At 38.0% G+C, this 27,806-nt stretch overlaps 1 protein-coding gene and 1 pseudogene across 3 annotated transcripts in view; both read right to left on the bottom strand.

The window, feature by feature from the left end:
• Nucleotides 1-27,806, bottom strand: part of PRKD1 (protein kinase D1) — a 303,790-nt gene that overhangs the window by 244,101 nt on the left and 31,883 nt on the right. The gene's annotated exons all lie outside the window — the stretch shown is intronic.
• Nucleotides 11-18,097, bottom strand: LOC309868090 (large ribosomal subunit protein uL6 pseudogene; annotated as a pseudogene). Its single transcript has 2 exons — nucleotides 17,991-18,097; nucleotides 11-1,421 (listed from the first exon to the last, which is right to left on the bottom strand). The product of its transcript is annotated as a large ribosomal subunit protein uL6 pseudogene (transcript).

Genomic DNA, 27,806 nt, shown 5'->3' with positions numbered 1-27,806 from the left:
TACTCTACTCTCCTCCTCTTTACAGTAAAAATTCTTGAAATGGTTGTCTTGGCTCCTAGCCTCCACTTCTGATGTCACTCAGCAACCCACTTCAACCTGCCCTGGGCCCCACAGCACTCCTGGAATGCCGTCCACCAAGCACACCCTGCGGCCAAATCTCCCCCTGACAGTCTATTGACTACCATCTCATTTCAAAACCACCCTGCTCCCTGGGTTTCTTGAAAGGGCCTTCTACGTTTTCCTGTCCTTCTCTGACCCATCCCTGCTCCGCTTTGCTTTGTGTGCTGTTTTGGTTTTTTTGTTTGTTTGTTTTGTGTTTTGTTGGTTTGCCTATGTTTGGTTGTGGGCTGTTCACCCTCTGTTCATTCTTCCATTCTTTTCCCCTCAGGTTCCCTATTTGGGACCTCTTTTCATCCCATTCCATGGACCCTCACTAGGCTTATCCATCCCCTCCCAAGGTTTCAGTGAAGATTGTTGTTTTCCCAAACCCTCTCCTTCCTTTTCTGTCCTTACCTTGGTGAATTGCTCCACCATCACTCAATAGTCCAAGCCATAATGTCATCCTTTTCCCACCCCCACAAATTCAAACACCCACACATACACTCAATATTCTTAAATCTTAGGTCTAGCTTAAAAAAAGAAAAAATCCAAATCAATACAGCTTTAATTGCATCTTTAAAACACAAATAAATACTCTGGCTTCTCTTCAGAGTGAATAAATCTTTCACCTTTTAGTAAAATAACACAAATAAGTCTGAAAAATCATCCGACATCTTGCTGTTTCTATAGCTGGGCAACTTAGATCTTATTCACCAGCCTGCTCAACTATTCCTTTTTCAGAAACATATATACCTTCCAAAAAACTTTCTGATATCCTTGTTTTTAAATGCTGTGGCTTGCTGAATCAAAGCAGCTGAGTTTGATACAAGGTCAATGTCATTTCCTTCAAGAATTAAGTCAGTTTTCTTGAGATACCAAACAAGCAACACCTACTCTCATCCGAACCCTGCGGATATATTTTTCACCCAAGAAATTTCTGATTTCAACAAGAGAACCATTCTCTTCAATAACAATATTGATGGGGAAGTGAGTATGCATAGACCTCATCTTGTAGGGGAAGCCCAGTGTAATGCCATTGATCATGTTCTAAACTTGGCTACAGATAGGGAGAATAGCAGCCAGATGTTTCCTAGTTCCCCAGCACTTGTCAACCCAGAACATCCTCCTTCCAAGAAGATTGGGTACTACACTCATATGACTAAAGTCCCTTCATAGGGTTCCTCTGAGGTCGTTTCATTGTAACAGTACGTCCCTTCAGAGTGATGCTGATGTTTTCTGGAACGTCAACAATCTGATTGCTGAGAATGGTTTTCAGTCTCACAGTAAATGTAGGAAAGAGCAAGTCTAGCTTTTTAATAGCTCTGGAATTCACTCACTCCTTTCTGTCCTTGCAACCCATGCCAGTTATTTTCCCTACAAGACTGCTACCTTATTAAGTGATGGCCTTGCCTCTCGTTCCACTTCAAACTCTTCTTAGTGAATCCAGAATCAAATTTCTGAAGTACCAATCTGTCTATACTACTCTCCTTTATAAAAATCTTGCACAGCTCGTCACTGCCAGAATCGTGCTATGAGGTGGCACATGTCTTCATAATGCAGCCTCACCTTACATGTGGCACACCTCCTCTCCCCCATCCCAAACTCAATGCTCCAAGCACAGTAAACTACTCTCAGTTACTAAGCCATGTTTTCTGAGCCCTACAGGCATGCCACCCAACCTGGACTTAGGACAGTGAAAGAGAAACCATGTACTTCAGGATAACAGACATAAAGAACTATCCTAGCAAAGTTGCAATGGAAGCTGTCTCAACCTATAGGTCTCTGCATTTATTGTTTCCTCCATTTTCTCTTTCAACCTTTTCACCAATTGAACTAACATTTTTCATTGAACAAAGCTACTGGTTCTTCCACAAACTGTTTCCTGAAGCCTAAAAATAGAAAGACTGAACTCCCAAAACTCTGTATTTTTCCATTACTCTTAATTTACCCCTTTCATAATCTTTATGGTACTTTACTGTAATTTTCTGTTTGTTACTCACCTCCTGCTCCACTGCAAATGACTTTAGATTCCTTGAGGACAAGACTTAACTTACTCATCATCATATATCTCAACCCAGCTCAGTCTCTTACTATAATAGTAAGCTGTCAATAAATACATGAATAAATCAATGTTTCTGGATTATGAATTAATAATTAAAAGCAAAACTCTTTTAAATACATATTTGAACACGGTGATTTTAATACTATAGTTAGATTTTAATTATCCTACAAATAATAATTTACACTGTGTTTTACCAGTGTTTTCTACCAAAAATAAATAAAATATACAATTTAGGGACAAATGACCTGCCACTGAGCTTTTGGTTTTCTAGGTTTTCTTATGTATCTGCATTTGATTAGTAATCATGTATTATATAATAACCCTGTTAAAGGTACAAGACCAATCCTAGTTATCTACTCTCTAGAAACAATTATGGTTAAAAATAAATAAGCTCCAGTCTAAAAAATTATACTGTCTCCAGTTTCTCTTTCTCTCTCTCTCTCTTTTTTTTGGTGGCAAAATAAACATAATATAAAATTTACTATCTTAACCATTTTCAGCTGTATAGTTTAGAAGGGGTAAATATATTCCTTTTTATGCAACCAATCTCCAGAACTTTTTTATCTCACAAAACTGGAAGTCTATACCCATTAAACAACCCCCCATTTCTCCCTCTCCCCAGATCCTGGCACCCACCATTCTACTTTCTGTTTCTATAAATTTGACAACTCGAGATACCTCATATTAGTGGAATCATATGTGCTTGTCTTTTTGTGACTGGCTTATTTAAACTTACCATGTCCTCAAGGTTCATCCATGTTACACCATGTGTCAGAACTTCCTTCCTTTTTAAAGTTGAATAATAGTTCATTGTATGTATATACCATGCCTTGTTTATCCATCTATCCATGGATAGGACATCTGGGTTGCTTCTACCTCTTAGCCACTGTGAATTATGCTATTTTGAACACAGCCACCAATTCTTTTAATAACAGAAAATAAATACACAACCATTAAAAATAGAAGAGTAAAAGTTTACAGAAAAAAGAAGTATCTTTCCATGTGTGTATTTATTGCTTTTTTCTATAGATATTATTTTTAGATGAAATTTTCTTTGTGACTCACACTTTCACTAACAGACATATGTTTAACACAATCCAAACATCATGTCTGTTCTAAAAATGAATATTCATTCACTTTAATGACAAAGTAGCTCTTTTTAGCTACATTTAGAAGGAACTTACTTTGGGAAAAAAAACTTGTCTTCTGATTTCTGGGTATATTTGATTGACATATCATACAATACTTTATTTCATGCATGAATATGTAAATGGCTACCAGCCCTTTGGGGCCACATCTGAGATTTTCCATCTAAAATTGCACAGGCCAGAGACCCCAAGACAGGGAACAAACATAAGTAAAAATGAATAAATTGAGAACACAATTCACAATTATGAAACTTCTGCAATCTGTCTTTACTCACTGCTCTCAGATGCATCATTGTCAGTATCTGACCCCGTTAGGTGCCTGATAAGAGAATTTTGAAGGCCAGCAGATTTTATTTTTAACCTCTCCATATGGGTGACCTTCTAGTTTCAATGTGAGCATCATCTGCAGAGATGATCATCAAATGGCAACTCCTACCCTAAAATGTTTTGGGTAATTTTGTCAACTCAAAAATGATGCTCAGTTAAAGAACAATATGTACAGTGTGATCTCTCTTTTACTTAAAAGTTTGTACATAAATACATTTTAAAGGTCTGCAGGAGTATAGACAAAAATGTCATGAGTAATTTACTGACATTACGACTAAAAGAATTTTTCAAAATGTATGCAATGTTCTGCTTGTACAATGAATAAAAGTTTAAAACTGACTTTTGCTATCAGGATTTTCAGTGAGCTAACTTCTTTTTTAATGTGAAACATATACAACAAATACTATTTCAGAAGGAGGAGCAAGATGGCAGAGAAGTAGGAGACCTAAATTTGGTCTGGTTCCAGCAATTCAGCTACATAGTTATCAACCCATTCTGAACACCTACAAACTCAACAGGAAATCAAAGAAAAGAGTAACAGCAATTCTATGCACAGAAAAGCAACCAGTTTCTGGAAGGGAGGACATGAAGAGAAGTGAATCCAAGGTGATATTTGAGATAGATTGCAACGGGGAGGAGTCTCTGTCAGCCGGCCACCAGCAAGTGTTAGAGCAGCAGAGCACAAAATTGGAATGCTTAGAAGTCTGTTCCACTGACTGACTTTGCTCCAGTGGCTCAGAGAGGTATGGAGCCCTCACTGGGACAGTGTGGTCTCAGGACCATCTGTGTCACAGAAAGACCAGGGGTACCTGAGTGTGGCAGAGCTCCCAGGTATTGGAATGGGAAATCCAGCTGCAAAGATGGAGCAAAGGAGGGCACTGTCAGCTCAGGATTGCCATAAAGCATGATCCCCAGCACAGCTGGACCACTGCTCTTCGAGCAGGGTCCCCACAAGTGGCAGATCCAGAGAGACCCTCCCCTTCCTCCACCAGGAAGAGCAGTGTGGGAGCACGTTTCAGGAATCTGATGGGTTTGGAAATGCCAAATGAGGTTGTGTGCCACAGATAGAAAAGCTCTGTCACAGAGCTCAGAGTACAGCCAGAGACCAGGAAGACAGGAGTGATGGACTGCTTTTCTCTGAGGGCGCACTGAGGAGTGGAACCCTGAGCTCTCGACTCCTGTGGGGCTAGAGATTGAGAGGCTGCCATTTTCATTCTTGACCTCCAGAGTTGTACAGAAAGCTTCAGGGAACAAAAGCTCCTGAGAGGAAACCCAAGCAGATTTTATAGCCTGGCCCCTGGCAAGGGTGGTGTAACTCCACCTCAGGAAAAGACATTTGAGAATCACTGCAACAGGCCCCTCCCCTAGAAGATCAGCAAAAACATACAGCCAAGACTGAGTTTACCAAACAATGAGAACTCCAAAACTCCAGTGCTAGGGTAATACAGCAAATGGAATTCGTGGCTTTTTCCACATGATTCTTTAGTCTTTCGAGGTTAAACTTTTTTTTAATTTTCTTTATTTTTATCTTTTTCTTTTTTATCTTTTGAATTTTTCCTTTCCTACTTTAACCATTTTACCTTATCAATACCTTTTTAAAAATCTTTTAATTTTCATTTTTACAGTCATATTCTATCCCTTCATCGTATTTAACCTTACTCTCTCTCTCTCTCTCTCTCTCTATATATATATATATATGGTTTCTTTTTTAAAAATTTTGGGATACAGTTTCTTCTAAAAGACCAAAATATATACTAAATCTAGTATATGGCTTTGTTCTAGTCTACCACCTGATCACATTCTTTTCTTTTTCTTTTTTTTCTTTCTTTTTTCAACCAACTTCTTATCAATTCCTTTCTTAAAATTTTGTTTTATTTTCATCTTTACAATCATATTCCATCCCTTCATCGAATTTACCTTTATTTTTGTGTGTATATATATATATTTTTCTTTCTTTAAAATTTTGGGAAGCAGTTTCTTCTAACAGACTAAAATCCCAAAATCTAGAGTGTGGCTCTGTTCTATTAATCAGCCTCTTTATATTCTTTTTTCCTTTCTTTTTTTTTTTTCCTTTCTTTTCTCCCCAGTTGCGGGTATCTTCTGATTGGTTTAGCGTATATTTTTCTGGGGTCGTTATTACTGTTTAAGCATTTTATTCTCTCAATCATCTATTCTTCTCTAGACAAAATGACAAAACAGAAAAACTAACCTCAAAAAAAATAACAAGAGGCAATACTGACTGCCAGGACCTAATCAATATAGACATTAGGCAGATGTCAGAAAAGGAGTTCAGAATGATGATTATGAAGATACTAGCTGGGCTTGTAAAAAGCATAGACGATTGGGGCACCTGGGTGGCTCAGTGGGTTAAAGCCTCTGCCTTCAGCTCAGGTCATGATCCCAGGGTACTGGGATCGATCCCCGCATTAGGATCTCTGTTCAGCAGGGAGCCTGCTTCCCTTCCTCTCTCTCTCTACCTACCTCTCTGCGTACTTGTGATCTCTGTCTGTCAAATAAATAAATAAAATCTTAAAAAAAAAAAAGAAAAAAGCATAGAAGATACTAGATAATCTCTTTCTAGAGAAATAAAAAACTAAAATCTAACCAAGTTGAAATCAAAAAAGCTATTAATGAGGTGCAATAAAAAATGAAGGCCCTTACGGCTAGGATAAATGAGGTGGAAGAGAGAATTAGTGATATAGAAGACCAAATGATGGAGAAAAAGAGAGATCAACATCTACTGGATCACAAGGGGAGAACTAAAGAGATAAGTGATACCATAAGATGAAACAGTATAGAATAATTGGGATCCCAGAAGAAGAAAGAGAGAGGGGGGCAGAAGGTATATTGGAGCAAATTATAGCAGAGAACTTCCCTAATTTGGGGACGCAAACAGGCATCAAAATCCAGGAGGCACAGAGAACCCACCTCAAAATCAATAAAAATAGGTCAACATCCAATCATCCAATAGTAAAACTTATGAATCTCAAAAACAAAGAGAAAATCCTGAAAGCAGCTCTACAATGGTAGAAATATTAGACGAACAGCAGACCTATCTACAGAGACCTGGCAAGCCAGAAAGGACTGGCATAATATATTCAGAGCACTAAATGAGAAAAATATGCAGCCAAGAATACTATATCCAGGTAGATTGTCATTGAAAATATAAGGGAGAGATAAAAAGTTCCCAGGACAAACAAAAACTAAAAGAATTTGCAAACACCAAATCAGCCCTACAGGAAATATTCAAAGACGTCCTCTAAGCAAAGAGTGAGCCTAAAAGTAACATAGACCAGAAGGAACAGAGACAATATACAGTAATAGTGACCTTAAAGGCAATACAGTTTCACTAAATTCGTATCTTTTAATAGTTACCCTGAATGTAAATGGGCTAAATGCCCCAATCAAACACAAAGGGTATCAAAATGGATTTAAAAAAAGACATCAATATGCTATCTGCAAGAGACTCATTTTAGACCCAAAGACACCTCTAGATTTAAAGTGAGGGGGTGAAAAACCATTTACCATGCTAATGGACATCAAAAGAAAGCTAGGGTAGCAATCTTTATATCAGACAAATTAGATTTTAAACCAAAGATTATAATAAGATATGAGGAAGGACACTATATTATACTTAGAGGGTCTGTCCAACAAGATCTAACAATTTTAAGTATCTATGCCCCTAACATAGGAGCAGCCAATTATAAAAGCCAATTAATTACAAAATCAAAGAAACACACTGATAATAATAGAGTAATAGTAGGGGACTTTAACATACCCCCTCTGCCCCCACTGAATTGGACATATCATCTAAGCAAAAGATCAAAAAGGAAATAAGGGCTTTAAAACACACTGGACCAGATGGACACCACAGATATATTCAGAACATTCCATCCCAAAGTAGCAGTACACACATTCATCTCTAGTGCACATGGAACATTCTCCAGATTAGATCACATCCTGGGTCACAAGCCAGGTCTCAGCTGGTACCAAAATACTGGGATCATTCCCTGCATATTTTCAGGCCACAATGCTTTGAAACTAGAACTCAATCACAAGAGGAAAGCTAGAAAGAACTCAAATGTGTGGAGGCTAAAGGGCATCCAACTAAAGAATGAATGGGTCAACCAGGAAATTAAAGAAGAATTAAATAATTCAAGGAAAGAAATGAAAATGAAAACACAACTGTTCAAAATCTTTGAGATGCAACAAAGATGGTCCTAAGAGGACAGTATGTAGCAATATAAGCCTTCCTCAAGAAACAAGAAAGGTATCAAATACACAACCTAACCCTACACCTAAAGGAGCTGGAAAAAGAACAGCAAATAAAGTCTAAACCCAGCAGGAGAAGAACAACAGAACAGATCAACAAAACTAGGAGCTGGTTTTTTGAAAGAATTAATAAGATTGATAAACCCCTGGCCAGACCTATCAAAAAGAAAAGAGAAAGGACCCAAATTAATAAAATCATAAATGAAAGAGGAGAGATCACTACCAACACCAAAGAAATACAAACAATTATAAGAACATATTATGAGCAACTCTATGCCAGCAAATTAGACAATCTGGAAGAAATGGATGCATTTCCTAGAGACCTATAAACTATCAAAACTCAACCAGGAAGAAATAGAATACCTGAACTGACCCATAACCAGCAAAGAATTTGAAGCAGTCATCAAAAATCTCCCAACAAATAAGAGCCCAGAGCCAGATGGCTTCCCAGGAGAATTCTACCAAATATTTAAAGAAGAATTAATACCTATTTTCCTGAAAATGTTCCAAAAATTAGAAATGGAAGGATAACATCCAAACTCATTTTCTGAGGCTAGCACTACCTTGATCCCAAAACCAGACAAACACCCTATCAAAAAAGAGAATTAGAGACCAATATCCCTCATGAACATGGATGCAAAAATTCTCACCAAAATACTAGCCAACAGGATCCAACAGTACATTAAAATGATCAGTCACCACGACCAAGTGGGATTTATTCTTGGGCTGCAAGATTGGTTCAACATCTGCAAATCAATCAGTGTGATACAATACATTAATAAAAGAAAGAACAAGAACCATGTGATCCTCTCAATAGATGCAGAGAAAGCATTTGACATGATAGAGCATCCTTTCTTGATCAAAGCTCTTCACAATGTAGGGACAGAAGGGTACATACCTTAATATCATCAAAGCCATCTATGAAAAATGCACAGCAACTATCATTCCTCCTTACACCATGCACAAAAATAGACTCAAAATGGTTGGAAAAAACCTCAATATGAAACAGGAATCCATCAAAATCCTTGAGGAGAACAAAGGCAGCCACTTCTTTGACCTCAGCCACAGGAACTTCTTCATAGAAACATTGCCAAAGGCAAGGGAAGCAAGGGCAAAAATGAACTATTGGGACTTCATCAAGATAAAGAGCTTTTGCACAGCAAAGGAAACAGTCAACAAAACCAAAAGACAACTGAAAGAATGGGAGAAGATATCTGCAAATGACATATTAGATAAAGGGCTAGTATCCAAAATCTATAAAGAACTTATCCAACTCAACATCCAAAGAATAATCCAATCAAGAAATGCACATTAGACATGAACGGACATTTCTTGAAAGAAAACATTCAAATGGCCAACAGACACATGAAAAAGTGCTCAATATGATTCAGGAAATACCAATCAAAACCACAGTGAGATACCACCTCAAACTAATCAAAATCGCTAAAATTAGTAAGTCAGGAAACAACAGTTGTTGGCGAGGATGCAGAGAAAGGGGAAACGTCCTACAATGTTGGTGGGAATGCAAGCTGGAGCAGCCACTCTGGAAAACAGTATGGAGTTTCCTCAAAAAAGTTGAAAATAGAGCTATCCTACGACCCAGCAATTGCACTACTGGTATCTACCCCCAAAATACACATGTAGTGATGTGAAGGGGCACATGCACTCCAATGTTTATAGCAGCAATGTCCACAATAGCCAAACTATGGAAAGAGCCTGGATGTCCATCCTCAGATGAATGGATAAAGAAGATACAGTGAGTATATATACACAATGGAATATTATGCAGCCATAAAAAATGAAATCTTGCCATTTGCAATGACATGGATGGAACTAGAGGGTATTATGCTAGCGAAATAAGTCAATCAGAGAGGGACAATTATCATATGACCTCGCTGATTTGAGGAATTTGAGAAACAAGACAGAGGATCACAGGGGAAGGCATGGAAAAATGAAACAAGAGGAAGACAAACCTTAAGAGACTCTTGGTCTCAGGAAACAAACTGAGGGTTGTTGGAGTAGAGGGGCATGGGAAGGATGGGGTGGGTGGGTGATGGACATGGGGAGGGTAAGTGCTATGGTGAGTGTTGTGAATTGTTTAAGACTGATGAGTCACGGGGCGCCTGGGTGGCTCAGTGGGTTAAAGTCTCTGCCTTCGGCTCAGGTCATGATTCCAGGGTCCTGCGATCCAGCCCCACATCGGGCTCTCTGCTCAGCAGGGAGCCTGCTTCCTCCTCTCTCTCTCTCTCTCTGCCTGCTTCTCTGCCTACTTGTGATCTCTGTCTGTCAAATAAATAAATAAAATCTTTAAAAAAAAAAAAAGACTGATGAGCCACTGACCTGTACCCCTGAAACAAATAATACATTATATGTTAATTAAAAAAAAAAAAAGATTAACCATATGTGAACTTAAGAGTGTTTTGAAATTGGGTCCAGTACCACAGTCTTTACAAACCATAGGTTTTATATGAGCCATGGATTTCTCTTTCTCATGAAATTTCAAGTGAATTTCCAACATGGGTAATAACTCAAATGATAGTTGCTTATGTAATTTACACTGTCTGGATTAACTTTGTAGGGAAAATACCTTTTTCTAAGTTTCTGCATAATAAAGGTCTAAATACCGAGAAATAAATAAATAGATATTTCAAATGTAAAACTGGACTGAAACACACGTAATAAGATTTTATAAAAACATAAAAATATACATCAATGTATTAATATTTCAAGTTAGCAATACCAATAATAACAGAACATATTATATAACATATTTCAAAATTAAGAGACACAAATAAGTTCATCTGCAATTTATAGTCCAAAATGTTATATGCTCATGAACCTTAAAGATACTGAAGATGATTCTCCATATAGGAAACTTTTGCATACAAGAATAATATAATATTATTCACCCATCTCTTTGTTCATCAAATATGTAACAGATGCTGTAGCATTCCAGAAACAGATTCAAAGATGTATCTAATAAAACAAAAAAGAGAGCAGTCTCAACACCTCAAGGACTCCAGTCAGGTGACAAAGACAAATGATGGTTTATGACTAGAGCATGAGAGCAATTCACTCAGAGTAGAAGAGAAAGAGGCTGGGGGTTCGGAATGAAGCAGGCACAGAATTCTTCTGTGAAAGAAAGAATTCCTTTTCCGTGAAAAGGCACTCCACAAAGAAGATGAGGAAATTAAGCCTTGAGAATGAGTAAAAATTTACCTGGGGCTGAGCCCAGGTTTACATAGGTAAAGCATCAAGTCTCTAGGCAGTGAGAACAAGTAGAGCAAAGGTACAGAGATCGGCAAAAATTGCCTAAATACTTTCCTTTGTAGGCTCTATTCCTCAGTCCTGAGAAAATAAAACACAGTTTTATTTATCTTTGAGATGAACTTTCAGTGGGCTCTATAGTTCAGAAAGACAAAACAGTGTAATTCTTTAAACATTCATGATCCCTACTCCTCCAGAGGTCCCCTTAGTTTTTGGACTATGCGGACTCTTCCTTCATATTCTTTAATAAATCCCCATTTACTCAGAATTTAAGAACACCACCACATACCAATATAGGACAAAAGGGTGACTTCAGATACTTAACAATTATCTAAAAAATGCCCCCATTTCCTGACAAAATTTGAATAAGAACAGCATTTAGCAGGATTAAGGGGGGGGGAAATTCCCCGTTTCCTAAGAAGTGTAATTTAAATAAAAATATACTTTTTTTTTTTTTTTCAAATACAATGGTTGGAACGAGTTTATAGAACACCTAAGCTATGAGAAAATACTTTCTGATACCTCTTGAGGCAACAGCACGACGTGGCTGGCAGGAACCTGTGCAAGGAATGAGGGAAAGGAGAGGAAGGCATGTGCTCCCCACTCTGACACATTCTTGAACAAGGAAGGCTCACGGTAAGGTCCAGCCACTGGCAGACACTGTTATTCATTAATATTCTAGAAATCAGTGGAATTTTAGGGTGTACCTGGTATGTTCAATGTGCTTCTGTGCCCTGGCATTCTTGTAATGCTTAGCAATAGCTGCCAAAATTAAAAAGGTATGAAACTAGTACATAAAGGATTCCTAATATGTCTAAATGCAGATACAGCCAGACCCCGGTAAAACATGAAATGATTTTTTTTTAAATCTCAATTGTCACCATTTCTTACTCTCTCTTGTTCTCTCCCTCCCAACCAAAAGGAATAAAATCATAGTTTCAGTAAATTGATGGCAATGTCTTTTATGATATAAGAATCTCGGGGGAGAACCTGTCAGTGTGTTCAAATGAACAAGTTTATTTTCAAAAATCATATTTGGGAGAGAGTTCCTGGAAGCATACTAAACCATGCAATGATAAAACTTACTCTGTGCCTAGCACCATCTGCTGACACCCTTCCAGCCAATTCTCTTAATATAATAACCCACACAAGCCAAGAAATGTAATGCAGTCAGCAGAATGGAACCACACCCACTGTGCATGTATATTCAATGAGAGAGACTTTAACAGATTCCATAGCTATTTTACAACAGAACAAAAGATGGACTGAGCAACTACATTTGTTAGTTTTCCTCTGTCAGCTACATTTATCACAGTATTAATCATCCAGATTTGTATGTGATGGTAAAGGAAAAACATGAATTGTAGTTGTCCTCCATCCTCTGATGGTAGGTGCTGTCATTTTAACTGGAATGATTGACATTCGACATCGAGCAGTTTTCTGGAAAGGAACTTGTGCACCTCTCAATGGCACATCTGGTAGCTGCAGATGGTGAGGATTAGCATAATTTTCCCAGCAACGATGCGCCAAAAGCATAACGCAAATTAAGACTTATGCCTGATGTCAATTGTTTGTTTCTTGCCAATGTTAATATAAAATCTTCTAGAGATGGTAATGCTTACTCTCAGCTCAAACTCCAGGAAAAAACCCAGAGAGCAATCCTAACTGCCCTGCGGGTGGACATGAATACTTTTAACACAGCCTGATGCCACTACTGCTCTCCCTTCCTCTTGTACAAAGATGCTTAGGTCTCCTGCTAGGGGTGTAACCCATTGTACACGATATGGAGTCAACAAAATGCATGCCCTTTGTGATGTATGAAGATTTGATCTGTATCATATCTGCATGTGTAGTATATTTACTATGTCCATATCATTGATGCAGTAGGAGCAGTATTTCAAATAAGCATTAAGTAAGGTATCTGTTCTGTGAAGACAAGAATGAGAAAACTGAGCACCTAATCTATGCAAGGAACAGTGCTAGGCTTCCTGAAAGACATGACAGTATACAGGTATACTGCTTTTTCTCACAGACTGCAAAATGAAGAAGAAAAGCTTAAGTTATAAATATACAATGTAGTATGTTGTAAGTGATATAAGCCCCAGTGAATAAGACTTGAGGCAATGTATAAATGCCCAGATGAGTGGACCAACATAATCATGCAGGAAGACCTAAAGAAAGATAGATCAACTTTTACATGAATTAGCCTAGAGAGGCATCCCATGAAGGGATCCTTGAAAACGAGAATATAGGGTATATTTTAATAATCTATTAGTAAGCAAATATATTCAAGAGAAGAAGAAAAAAATCAGACCTAAATGGTACAATTCAAGGTTAACAGGACAATAAATCACAGTAGTATTTGAGGGAATCTGTAACATCCGTATTGACCCACAGGGTTAACATAAGTGAGTAATGGGAATAAAACTCCATACGGCAAGGAAATGGGGGAAAAAGTGAAAGAGTGACAGAAAGAACAAAGTACACCACACATACCAGAGATTCAGTTCCTAGGTAAGGCATAAGTTATTATTACTATAACCCTAAGTTACTTACTATATTTGATACATACTCAACATTGTTTCTAAAACAGTTAAAAAAGAGTTCATTAAAAAAAGCATACAATGGGGGCGCCTGGGTGGCTCAGTGGTTTGAGCTGCTGCCTTTGGCTCGGGTCATGATCTCAGGGTCCTGGGATCGAGCCCCGCATCGGGCTCCCTGCTCCGCAGGAAGCCTGCTTCCCTCTCTCTCTCTCTCTGCCTGCCTCTCTGCCTACTTGTGATCTCCGTCTTTCAAATAAATAAATAAAATCTTTAAAAAAAAAAAAAGCATACAATGTACAAGATGAAATAAGGTAAAAAATAACATGGTGGGTAAAGCAGAACAGAGCTCTAGCCCTTTATTATTCAAGTAGTGATACTGACCTAACCTCTGAAGGAGGTGTCTTCCATCCCCTGAACTGCTGTGTTCCCAATTTGTGCAAACACCCTACAACCTTAACATGCTTGGGTTCTCCTCAGAGTAACATTACCAAAGTCAGTGGTATTAGACCTCTAGTTCTTGATAACTCTTTTCTTAACTTATCTTAATTGTAATGCAATTTAAAATTTTAAGTACTGCTAGCCTAATATGAATGAAATTATTATTTTAAAGGCAATTATGTTTCAGATATAAATTAGACTATTTTGAAACCAAAATTCTGATTAAGATTTGTAGTTGCAATGATCTCTACCAGTGCTCCTTTAATACTAATAGATATTTATACTATTATCTACTAGTATTAGGGATTAAAAGAATCTCCATTTACATGAAAAAAAACCTATATGAAATAACTAATATCATTACCTAATAATGAAGCACTCTTCTAGAAATACTGTTGCTCACATTTTAAACTTATTTTCTGAAGTGCTGACCAATGCCATGGACATTTGAAAAAGAAATAAAAGAGTTATCTATTGAAAATGAAGTACCAATATCTTCAGTTGAGTATAACTGCACACCTAAATAGAGACAGAAGCACCTGAAAAACTAACTATATAAAGTAGTTATTTTCTTATTTGCAAAAAAAGAGAGAGAGAGAGAGAAATAAAAAAAAAAAATACAATTCTAGGGGCACCTGCGTGGCTCAGTGGATTAAGCTGCTGCCTTCGGCTCAGGTCATGATCTCAGGGTCCTGGGATTGAGCCCCACATCAGGCTCTTTGCTCAGTGGGGAACCTGCTTCTTTCTCTCTCTCTGCCTGCCTCTCTGCCTACTTGTGATCTCTCTCTGTGAAATAAATAAATAAAATCTTTTTAAAAAAATACAATTCTATCTTCCTTTTAATTATTAACTAAGTGATCATAAGAAAATTTTCTCATCCACAAATATAAGCAGGTATCTAATATACCTTGTTACTTTCTGTGAGGTTAAAAAAAAGTTTTGGGGAAAATCAGACAAGAAGTCAATATATCCAGGTGTTTTTAGTTACGAATACATCCAAATAAATCAAAGAAGGATTTTTAAAATGGGAAAGGTGTCATTTAAAAGCTATAGGGGGTGCCTGGGTGGCTCAGTGGGTTAAAGCCTCTGCCTTTGGCTCAGGTCATGATCTCAGGGTGCTGGGATCGAGCCCCACATAGGGCTCTCTGCTCAGCGGTGAGCCTGCTTCCCTTCCTCTCTCTGCCTGCATCTCTGCCTACTTGTGATCTCTGCCTACTTGCGATCTCTGCCTGTCAAATAAATAAAATCTTAAAAAAAATAAAAAATAAAAAATAAAAGCTATAGGCTGGGGCACCTGGGTGGCTTATTCAGTTAAGTGTCTGCCTTGGATTCAGCTCAGCAGGGAGCTTGCTTCTCCCTCTGCCCTTTACCCAACTCATGCTCTCTCTCTCTCTCTCTCATACACACACAAATAAATAAAAAAGATATTTTTTTAAAAAATTAAAATTAAATAAAAGCTATAAGCTGCTAAAGACAATTCCATCTTTAATAGGGTTTTTGAGCATTTAGAAAATAATGCAGACAGGGATGGCATAAAATGAGTTCTTATCTAGCCTGGTCTAAATAAAAGTTTGTCAGAGGCCCTTTTCTTTATCTAACAAGAGTTTACAGAGCATATATGTATGTGTGTATGTGTGTGTGTGTGTGTGTTTGTACATACACACATATACCCCAGGCTCTAAGGCTACAGAAGAAAGCAGAAAAATGTCCTTAAGGAACATGGAGTCCAACAGAGGAGACAGCAGTTACACAATCACACAAGAATATGTGAAGTTACAGTGTGGTAAGACAATAATGTGATAAGTGCTACGAAGGGAAAAAAAAAAGAAGTATAGAGACAAAGTCAAAGGTCTATGCTATGCTATCCTAGCATAATATCTCTAAGATCTTTTCACTATAAAAACTGTTCATATTGGAGTTGAAATAAAATGACATAGTTATACCCTCCAAATTATAAGAAGAATAAAGGTATACGCTAGGCTGTAGATTGAGAATATTGGAGATAATAGCTGGCAGTACACCAGGCATTTAGGGAATCTAATTTGAAGAAGCTCATACGTAGACTTCGATCCTATGCATTCTCCTTGACTCCAAAAGAGAACTCTTGAAAAACATAGGAAATAATTTAAGCAAAAAAATCTTTCCTTGGTTATTCTCTAACAAGGTTCTCAAATCATATGTATCATTTTTCTGTAGGCATATGAATGTCTTAAATCCCTGGATGATTGCATTATTGATACTACCACAGTATTCTTTTAGTATTTTTGCCAATCTTTTATCAAATGGAATTCTCTCTAGACACCATTCTGTTCTCCGAAGATAAAGCAAAGAATTGCTAGTTTCTGACATGCTCAGATATTTCAAATGTTTACTTTTTTTCTCACTGTTAAGAATTTTTGTCAGGTCTCTGAATCTGTTTTAAGTAAAAAAATAAATCCCTCAGGGGCATCTTTTGAAAGTGAAAGCCACATCAAACAAAGAATCTTTCAAAACTCAATTTTTGCTCATACTTTACTAATTGAGTGAGAGAGTTAAGCCCCTAATTCTTAATTCTTCATCTATAAAGCAAATATGCTGAAAGGAATAACAAATGTGACCTAGCACCTGATGTAATAGATGGTATCTTAAAATAAATACATATGTGTTTGTGTGTGTGTGTGTGCGTGCATGTGTGTCTGTGTGTGTCTGTGTGTAGGTAGGAGTAGATGACAGATGGACAAATAGGTGAATAGACACACAGATGGGCAGATAGGTGATAGAAGTAGACAGACAGATCATAGATACGATAGATACGACAGATACAACAGAAATGATACACAGATGAATAGGTAGATACATGGATACACAGATGACAGAGAGACAGACAGAAAGATAAGAGACGCAGTGATGGTTGGATGAATAGGCAGGTGAGAAAAATGACAACATAACAAATAAAGGTGAGTTAGGCAATAACCTTAGAAATACTCCTAGATACTCTTAAAGGACAATCAACAGGACTGAAAGCAGCCCCTTGACCTGCTCCCCCCCCCCTTTTTTTTCTTTCAATAAAATGGCTAAAGATAAAATATTCAAAGTATCTTCCAAGGGAATGAAATCTTCTGATCCAATAACTCTTCCAAGAGAAGACATTGCCTAACTAGTACACAGATAGATGAGAAGGCAAATATTGAAACCAATTACACATAAAAAGCCCAATTGCTGTTTGGCACTGCATACTCTGATAAGCAAAGATATGTAATTTTTTATGAAACTGATCAATTGTTGTGAAAGTAGATGCTTCATATGATTGAAAATTGGATCTAACACCACGGTCACAATTTCTTGTGCTAAGTTTCATCTGCCTTTCACATAAAATATACCTGGTATTAAACAGTAAGCAAGTATCCCTACCAAAACCACTAACCAAATATTTAACAAATGCCTGCTTATATCCAGGTACTGTTCTAGACACTCAGAACTTATTAAAGAAGAAATGTCCCAACATACAACGGCTCTTCTCACAAGGCATGAATATGGTAAATGGATGCTAGCAGGATGCCCAAAAGACAGCTATGTAATAAGCTACAAAGATAAAATGAATGAGCGGAAAAAGTCTTTTGCAAGAGCATAAATACCAGTAGTGTGGCAGAGGTACAGGCTGCATAGAGACTCAGGCAATAATCAGAAATACAGTGGAATTTAATCATATAAAGCAGAGCCACCTTGGATGGCAAAACCCTCTGTCCAACTGTGTGCTGTAACCAAAAACCACATGTGAAATGCTTAGTTAAGATATCAGTTTTCCTTTTCCTCTCCTTCTCTCATACACATACGCATGGGCTATTACACTATTACAGTCCATCACTGACAGTTATAATGTTTCTCCCTTCTCCACCTTCATTTACACGAATGAGCTGCTCCTCTATAAGGTCTATTCCAGTGCACACCTCTTCTGCAAGCATCCCTCTAACTGAATAGGATCTGACTCTCTTCTCTTTCTCCAAGGCACTGTCTCTCTGCTTTTACTACTGAATGGTACATTTTTGGTATTTTTAAATCCCCCTTTGAGATTTAAAAAGTAAAATACACAAAAAAACAAAACAAAACAAAACAAAAACACTTTATTTTAGCCATTATAAAAAATACATATTCTCCGAAAAATATCTAGAGAGATATTCATGGAATTAAATTCAGAAAGAGAATTTACACGTAGCTAGCTATTTAAAAATATATACATATATAAACAGCCAAAATAACCTAAATTTATTTTTTATAAACATTTTTTTAAAGAGTTATTTTAGAGAGGAAGGGAGGGAACGTGTGTGCATGTGAGCAGGGGGGAAAGTTGGAGGGGGGAGAGAGAAGAGAATTTCAAGCAGAGTCTTCACAGTGCAGAGCCCAACGTGGGGCTCAATCCCAGAACCCTGAGATCATGACCTGAGCCAAAATCAAGATACCTAATTGACTGATCCATCCAGGCACCCCTATTTTTTTATAAAAACCTCTAAAGGACTATATATTCACCTCTCAAAAAATTTTTTTTAAGTTTTACTTATTGGACAGAGAGAGATCACAAGTAGGGAGAGAGGCAGGCAGAGAGAGGGAGGCAGGTGGGGGGTGGGGGCAGGCTCCCTGCTGAGCAGAGAGCAGGATGCAGGGCTTGATCCCAGGACCCTGAGATCATGACCTGAGCTGAAGGCTGAGGCTTAACCCACTGAGCCACCCAGGCGCCCCTCTCAAAATTTTTTGTCAACATTTTTCAGCACTGATGCTGACAAATAAGTCACTTAATTCATTTCCTTGATATTAATAGTAATGACTTCACTTTGGCATAAATTAAGAGTCCTCTTCATATGTCCTCTTCATATATGGCAGATGTTTTATCACGCACTCCTTAGAGGTCAGGTTCTCCAGGTATTTTTTTCCACACACAGCTCTTTGGCACCTTACTTTCTTTCATTTCAACACACAACCATTCCTTCCTTTAAAAACACACCAACATATTAAGTGTACTACCTTGATAAGTACACAGTGGGTCCTAGATAAATAATTATTAATTGAGTTTTCTCTTTTCATTTAAGTTTTCTAATTTTTTTTAAAGATTTTATTTATTTATTTGACAGAGAGAAATCACAAGTAGACAGAGAAGCAGGCAGAGAGAGAGAGAGAGAGGGAAGCAGGCTCCCTGCTGAGCAGAGAGCCCAATGCGGGACTCGATCCCAGGACCCTGAGATCATGACCTGAGCCGAAGGCAGCGGCTTAACCCACTGAGCCACCCAGGCGCCCCTAAGTATTCAAATTTTTGACACACCTTAGCCAAACGATGGAGGAAGTTTCCTTTGTATCAAGAACAATCTTTTGTGCCTTGTTCTACCAAATGTGGACTCATTTCTAGTCATCATACCAGAAAGAAAGAAAGAAAGAAAGAAAGAAAGAAAGAAAGAAAGAAAGAAAGAAAGAAAGAAAGGAAGGAGGGAGGGAGGAGGGGGGATAGGCAAGAGTATTTGGCATTTTCTCTTTCAGGAGTTTGTTTTGCAGTTTCCATGCTGACAGACTGCACAATACAAAAGTTTTACACAAATTACCCTCCTTTGCAATGCCAAGAATGACTTAATGCTCAAAGGTCTATTGCATATATGCCCTGACCTCCTATCATATTATTAATCTTTGGAAAAGGCACAGGCTCAAGGCTGAACCTTAGGTGTGCTTTCACTTTTGTGTACTGAACAATGGTATTTTAGAAGTGGATTCATTAGACAGAGACCACATCAAATGTACTACAGTGCCCAGCTGGCATTCTAAAACTGATTATTATTAGAATCGATAATAATAAATATGAATGGCCATTCATTGGAAGGGAAGTCACTAAAATTCTAGGTGGCTTCATTCACTGCTTACAAATAAGAATCTGTCAACATTTCCATTAAATACATCTATTTCTAGAATGTCACAGCCACAAAAGTTATTTTGGAATAGAAGCACCATTAAAAATGTCCATGAAAGACTATTTCTTTATAAAGTTAAAAATAAATTCCATTCAACTCTATGAATTTGAAATACTTAAAATACCGTATGTATTTAAATAACATATCTGTTTATTTGCTTCTGAAATGGCTATTGATAAACCTTCTCAGAGTACAATTCGAACTTTTTAAAATGAAAAAAACAATCCATGAAATAAAGTTATACTATTCTGATAGTTTGATACATTTCTATTTTCTAGTATAAAGAGTAGAATAAGTAAAGTTTCATAAAAGAAAATGTAAAATACCAGATTTCAATACATTTAATACATATAACAGAGCAGTTTTTTATTGCCAAGACCAAATACTCCTATTTCAAATTATACTTTATTGAGAGTGTTAATGACCAAGGTTATCGTTTTAGAATAAATGGAATTGTTTTTGTTTTTTAAATAACTCGTTTTTAGCTTTAGTTTTGTTTTCCAAGTCTTGTAAGTGTCGTTCTTTTGTCTTCACGCAGGTACTGGGTGTCAACGTTTTCCCCCTTTCTCATTTCTATTTGTTGAATGTAACTTTGTTCTTGAAGTTACCCCCCAAAGTGTCAATAATTCCAGTTACAAAAGTGACCATAAACATATGAAATAAAAAAAAAATTATATACTCTTTCAACTTCAAAACTGAAAGATAAGAAATGCCTTGCAGATATTATTTTTTTAGCATGTGGCTTTAAGGCTTCTACACAGATAGTCCTGCTGGGTTCATGAAGATCAGTTCCAGCATAGGAAAGAATGCACAGACACCTGGCTTCTAATTCTAGTTCTCACTGTGATTTGAAATTCTAGTTCTGCTCCTCGGTCTGACTCTACACTGACACATTCAAATTTCCTTGATAATTACTGAAAACAACCCATGAAGCTATCTTCACATTCAGGATGCATTTTCTGGGCAGTTTGTGAGTTAGTGAGTACTTCGTATGGCTCAAGTATTTCCGAGGCAGAGATTTAAAAGATAAACAAAAACTTGCATATCTTTGACCTCACAAAGCCTGGAAGCTAGCAAAGAAGAGAAACATTATGCAAATAGTTATATGAATATTTATGTAGAGTCATGCCACCTGCTACAAAGGAAACATTTAGTGAGAAATGGAGTGTATAACCATGTAAGGTTTCTCTGAGAAAACAACACTAAAGCTGAGACAGTCGGGATGGGCAAGGGTGAGACAAGTGAAGGAGAAGGGAAGTAGAGGAAAAGTCATCCAGTCAGAAGGAATGAAGAGTACCAACTCAAGGAGGTAGGAGGGGCTCGGATGGAGTCTTTAAGAAACTGAAAGACAATGTCAGGGCCAAAGATGGAAAAAGAGGCCGGCTTCATCTCCTGAGTGGATGGGTGGATCGAATGCTGGAGGCCTTCTTTGCAGATTTTTATCCATGTCATAGATTGTGAACTTCATCTTAAGTGCAGAAAAAAGTGTAACATCTTCAGTGGGAAGCTAGAAGTCAAAGGATTTCTGGTGATGTGGTCTGCACCTCCTGGGATACAGAGCAGGTCAGAGTCAGGTGAAGAATGGTCAGGAACCTGCAGAAAATAACCTACAGAAGTCACTGAAGGTTTTTACAGAGGGGAGTGATTTGACGACACTTGCATCTGTAGAAAATTCTGTTTGCTAAGTAGAAAATGGAAGAGGATACTTGTAATACAAGCAAACTGAGAATGGTCTAGGACTGTGGGTTTAACAGTAGAGATGGAAAGAAATAATCAAATATCACTCAAAAACACAATGGATGGGGCACCCGGGTGGCTGTCGGTTAAGCATCTGCCTTGGGCTGAGGTTTTGATCCCAGGGACCTGGGACCAAGCTGTGAGCTGTCGGGTTACCTGCTCAGCAGGGAGTTTGCTTCTTCCTCTCCCTCTATGTGTGTGCGCTCGCTCTTTCTCTCTCTCTCTCTCCCTCCCTCCCACCCTCTCTAATAAATAAGTAAAATCTTAAAAAACAAAAACAAAAACACACAATGGACAAGACATGGTAATTATAAAGCAGAGAGGGCACAGAGAGTGGGTGGTGGTGTGTGGGACATCTCAATTTCTCAAACAAGCCAGAACAATACTGAACCACCCCTGGATCATAGACTACATGTACTGTCAGTTGAGCTTAAAACTTCAATTTCTTCAAAAGAACTCTAGTAAAAGTAAACTCAAACTAAGAGGTCGCATTTAAGTTCTAGACATCTGATATTAAAAAGTATACATTCAACATATATTTAAATTCTAAGCCCTTAAGAAAATTTAGGAGAACTGGATACCCTTTATCTCAACACCATGTTTATAAGAATAAACACACCTGGGGCCCCTGGGTGGCTCAGTTAAGCGTCTGCCTTCAGCTCAGGTCATGATCACAGCGTGCTGGGATTGAGCCCCATGTTGAGCTCCCTGCTTGGCGGGGACCCTGTTTGTCCCTCTCCCTCTGCCGCTCCCCTTGCTTGTGCTCCCTCTCTCTCAATAAAATCTTTGTAAAAAATAAATTTAAAAAAAAAGAATAAACACACCTTCATTTCTATGTGCTTCCTGGATGACTCCCCCTACCCAAACCACTCACTCTCACCCAACCCACCATCACCTCTCACCTGATCTCCTGTAAAAGCTCCTAACCAGGCCCTCTGTTCCCACTCTGACTCCCACAATCTAGTCACCACACATCAGCCAGAAGTGATCCTTTAAGAATTTAAATCAGCTCACAACATGTCTCCTCTCCAAACCTATAATGGCTCCTGTCTCCTTCAGAGGGAAAGCTAGAGTCTTTAAAGAGTCCACAATTCATTGCAATCTGACCATACCTAGCTCCCTTCATCTCATTCACTCCATTTCAGCCTAAGTGGTCTTACTGCTGTCCCTCAAACACTACAGGACTTTGGCCTCGCTATTGTCTCAGGCTGGTATATTCTTCTCCCACATTTCCACATACCTACATGGCTACTCATTCTTCTAATTTCAGTGTTTACTCAAATGTCACCTTCTTAAGAAGGTCCACTCTGACACCCTAGTAAAAGCTGCAACCTGCTCCCTTGTCCACCACTATTCTGTTCCACCCATAGAACTCTCAGTTCTCCTTACCCATATCTTTTACTCTTATCCATAGCACTAATCATGCTTTATATAATTTACTGTTCATTATGCTTCTTTTTCATTATCTCCACCTGCTAGAACATAAGCTCTAAGGAAGTAGGGCTTTTGTCTGTTTCGTGCATTGATAGATTATGTACCTAGAATAATGCTTAGTATATAGTAGGTGCTCGATATATATTTGGAGAACAAATGAAGGAAGGAAGGACAAAGTATCACCTCATTGAATCATGTCCAAACCCTGTGAAGTAATATGGACACAATTACCTCTATTTCATAGATGAGAAAACAGAACCTATAAGAACTTAAATAATTGAACTATGTAGTTAATATAAGCCAGTATTTAAATCAGATTTCTTGACTTTTAAGTTCAGTAAATTCATTTATCCTAATGCTACCCAGGCAACAGATTGTAATTTTTTTTTGAATACAGTTGATACACAATGTTACATTAGTTTCAGGTGTACAATATAGTGATTCAACATCCCTATATGCTATACTATACTACACAAAGTATAGGACCATCAGTCTCCATACCACCCTCCTACAATATCATTGACTATATTTCCTGTACTGTACCTTTTATTCCCATGACTATCCACTTCATAAATGGAAGTCTATATCACCCACTTCCCTTCGGCCATTTTGCCATGCCTTAGCCCTCCACCCTCTTTCCTCTGGCAACCACCAGTTTATTCTTTCCATAGCTGCATAATATTCCATTATATGTATATACACCACATCTTCTTTTTCCATTCATCTACGGATGAACACTTAGGTTGCTTCCATATTTGGATAGTATAAATAATGCCCCAATAAATGTAGGAGTGCACATATCTTTATGAATTAGTGGTTTCATTTTCTTTAGGTAGATGTTCAATAATGCAGTTATTGGATCATATGACATTTCTATTTTTAATTTTTTTGAGGAACTTCCACACTGTTTTCCACAGTGGCTTTACCAGTTTGCATTCCCATCAACAGTGCACAAGAAGTTTCTTTTTCTCTACATACTCAACAATACTTGTTATTTCATGTCCTTTTGATTTTAGCCATTCCCTGTCATTAGAATTACAGCCTCTCTGTGCCAGGTGCAGACATACACACATGCTCATGCACACATGCACACACATATTCCCCATCCAGACTGTTAGCCTACCTTAAGTTTGTTTATCCCTGTTATGAGTAGTATTTGCTTAAGTAACAGGAGAGGAAGTTGCTATCAGTGGTTTTCTCTCCCTGAAAATCAGCAAGCTATCAGGAAAATAAAAAGAAAGAATTTATTTTTCCTACCATCAGCAAAATCCTTAGATATGTTTATAAAGTTGGGCAAACAATACAAAACAAGATAGCGTGGCAACCAAGTTAAAGTTCATTATATTACGGTGACTAGCCCTTAGTTACACAAAATTCTCTAAAAAGGCTGAGCTTTAAGGTGTTCCAATTACAATGAGAATTAAAGACACAGAAATCATGGAAGAGGTAAGAACCTCCTTGGCTTCTATCACCCCAACTAGCATGCAAGTGAGTCTTCTTTTAAGAGCCTTAGAAAAAAACAAACCAAGTAACTAGAATGCGGGAATGAAAGGGGTTACAAAGTCTGAGAAAATAATGACGTTTATCAATAATGCAAGTTCCCCTCTCCAGAAAGGTGATTCCAAGTTTATACTCATATCAACAACATAAAATAGTCATTTCCCCACACCAAGTATTACTGTTTTCATCTTTACTGATTTAATAGGTGAAAATTACTCTCTGAGAGATGTTTTATGTGCATTTTTATTACAAAATTTCACATGCTTATTAGTACAATCTTCTTCTACTTCTTTTTTTTTTTTTTTTTAATAATGGCCTGTTTGTAATCCCCAAATCACTGGGAATGAATCCCAGGACTCTGCACTCAGCACTCACACAATCACTAGCTCATATGTTAAGCATTTATAAAGCTGAAAAGCTTACAAAAGGTTTGGTTTACTCTGTTTCAATAGACATTCAATAAGCAGGTAGAATGTGAAGATCTGGAAATATCTCCAGATGTTTAAAAAGAAAAAGGCTCAGACAGGCTTAGTAACTTATCCAAGGTCACACAGCTAACCAAAGAAAGAACTCTTCATAATGCTACAAAAAAGAGATAAGACACAATCCCATTTCAGAAATAGTCAAAGTTGGAGCCTATTTGATAGTAAACAGTGTGACTCAGGCAACTCACATTTAAACTTAGAGTTAAAACTCACTACATAGGGAAGAACTATATAATATTTTTACATTTCAAACTGATACTTTAAGAAAGTACTTAAAAACAAACACTTTCATGGAAGAAACAAAGAGTAAGTACATGTTGGAAAGGATGGTGTATTCCAAAGCTCCCATGAACTCTCTACACTGATGGAACCACACAAACAGCTGTTATGTTCCCAGTTCACTTTGAAAAAGGGAGTGTTTTCCATGGCCAGATGACAAATGCCATACTTAAGGCAACCCTGTGCATTGCATTGTAATGATTTCTCGTGTGGAACTACAACCCAGTGAGAAAACAAGAGTTTTGGAGAGGACTTTTGCCATTTACTAACTATGCAGCCTTGTTGTTAAATTCTTTGTGTCACAGTTTCCTAATCTGTAAGATGAAAATACAATTCCAACCTCAGAGCATATTTTATGAAGATAAAAAGAAAACAGATAAAGTGCTGTGTACCTAGTAGGTACCTACTTTACTCTGTTTTTTCCTAAAGATATGATTAAGAATCAGAGCTCTGAAAGACTGACTTACTAACTTGGCAGAAACTGACTGCTTCCATATGATCTCATTGTATTTTGACAGCTAGCTAACTGTTCAGTGTACAATAGCTGTAGTAAGCTATCAAGCAAAATAGGGCCCACCGAAAGCCTATTAAGTCATACCAAAAAAGCTCAGTTATTGCTAAAGAGATAATGATGTACAGTTATCAGGAAAAAAAGACCTCTGCAATACTCAAAACATTATCTGCATGTGAAGTTGGATTTGGAGGGCATTTTACATAAAAACAGAAAACCAATAATGTTTTCTCTTCTTGAGATGAGCTCAAACATTAAAGAAATGAGGACACACCCAAGATGGAGGCTTAAGAGGATCGTGAACTCCACCTACAGCCACACCAAATCTACAGCTATGGATAAAACAATTTCTTCTGAAGAAGACCTGAAAACAGCTAAACAGCTAAACAGTTCCTTCCTAACAAACAGTAATAGGGCCACTTCAAGGTGGGTAGGAGAAGCAGAGATATTGCCTTGCCAAAAATACCAGCCCCCAGTGCCACAACCCATCATTGAGAAGGATGTCACAAAACCGGAACTGCTCCCCAAGGAGCGAGGGGTTCATGCCCACATCAGGTACCCCAAACCTTGGGACCTGCAATGAAAACATGAGCCTCACAAAACATCTGGCTTTGAAAATCAAAGAAGATCGTATGAGAAGACCCAAAGGATTATACAGAACAGAGATACTTCTCTTAAAGGGCTTGCATGCAGACTCAATCCAGGGATCAGCATGGAAGTAGAAGTTTAAAAGTACCAAGACTGTATGTGAAGGTAATTCATTTACTAATTTTAAACCATCTGCCAGGGGGCGGGGGCCTAATAAGACTCTCTCGGGAGATGGGAGGTGATGGGGAACACCATCTTTTTGCTCTCCTATTACCCTACTAAAGATGACAGGACACCCTGGCCCTGTGCTCTCCTACAAACCCACAAAACCTGGCAGGCATGCCCTAGTCCAGCCTTCCTAAGTCTTCCTAAGCCAGGGGCCAATGCGCTACACACAGAGGATACCCCTTGACCATCTGGTGGCCAAGGGCTTCTGTTGGTGGGCCTCAAGGGACTATAACATTAAAGAGAAAGTTCTTGGTAGTCTACCATCCCCACAGTACTACAAAGACAACACACTGAACAACATCCCACCCCACAACTGTCCACAACCCCAGGCTTGGGCTTTCAGTTTCACCCTGAAGGGTGGACTTTAGGATTGCCACACATGTAAAAGCTACTGAGCTGCTCTCAAGGAACATAAGCTGGGTTGCCATGTTTACACTCTCCCTTAGTTTCACTATAGCTCTCCACTACCTCCCAGAAAGAGGCTTATATACTTGTCTGAAGCTCCAGTTTTTACAGCTTGGCCCAGAGGATATCTCCAGATCTCCTGGTCTGTAGGCCAGTAGGGTTTACAAATGCAGTGCCACAGAATAGTATATATTTGCAAACCTTAAAAGCTGCTACCCAAAGATCTAGCTTCCAATCAGCCTGACACTAGGTGCTGATGGAAGTCCTTCCTTTTGGAACACTGGCAGGTCTTAAAACACCCTCAACAACTAGGACCTGTCAGGAATAAATCCAGGGTGCTTAGACAATCATAAAGGTTTGAAGACAAACAAGAGCTAGAGCAAAGTTGAAAATAAGATCTATAGCCTACAAAAAACCACTCTTCCAAGACTGGAAGAAGTAACTGTTTCACCTAATACATGGAAACAAACACAGAAAGTCAGCAAAATGAGGAAACAGAGCAATATGTTGCCCCAAAAAAAGAACAAAATAAAAGCTTCAAGAAAAAAAAGAAATGGAA

The sequence above is a fragment of the Mustela nivalis genome, assembly GCF_964662115.1.
Source record: "Mustela nivalis genome assembly, chromosome: 6".
Lineage (NCBI taxonomy): Eukaryota > Metazoa > Chordata > Mammalia > Carnivora > Mustelidae > Mustela > Mustela nivalis.
The sequence above is the reverse complement of the archived record's forward strand: the minus strand, read 5'-3'. Positions and strand labels throughout refer to the sequence as shown.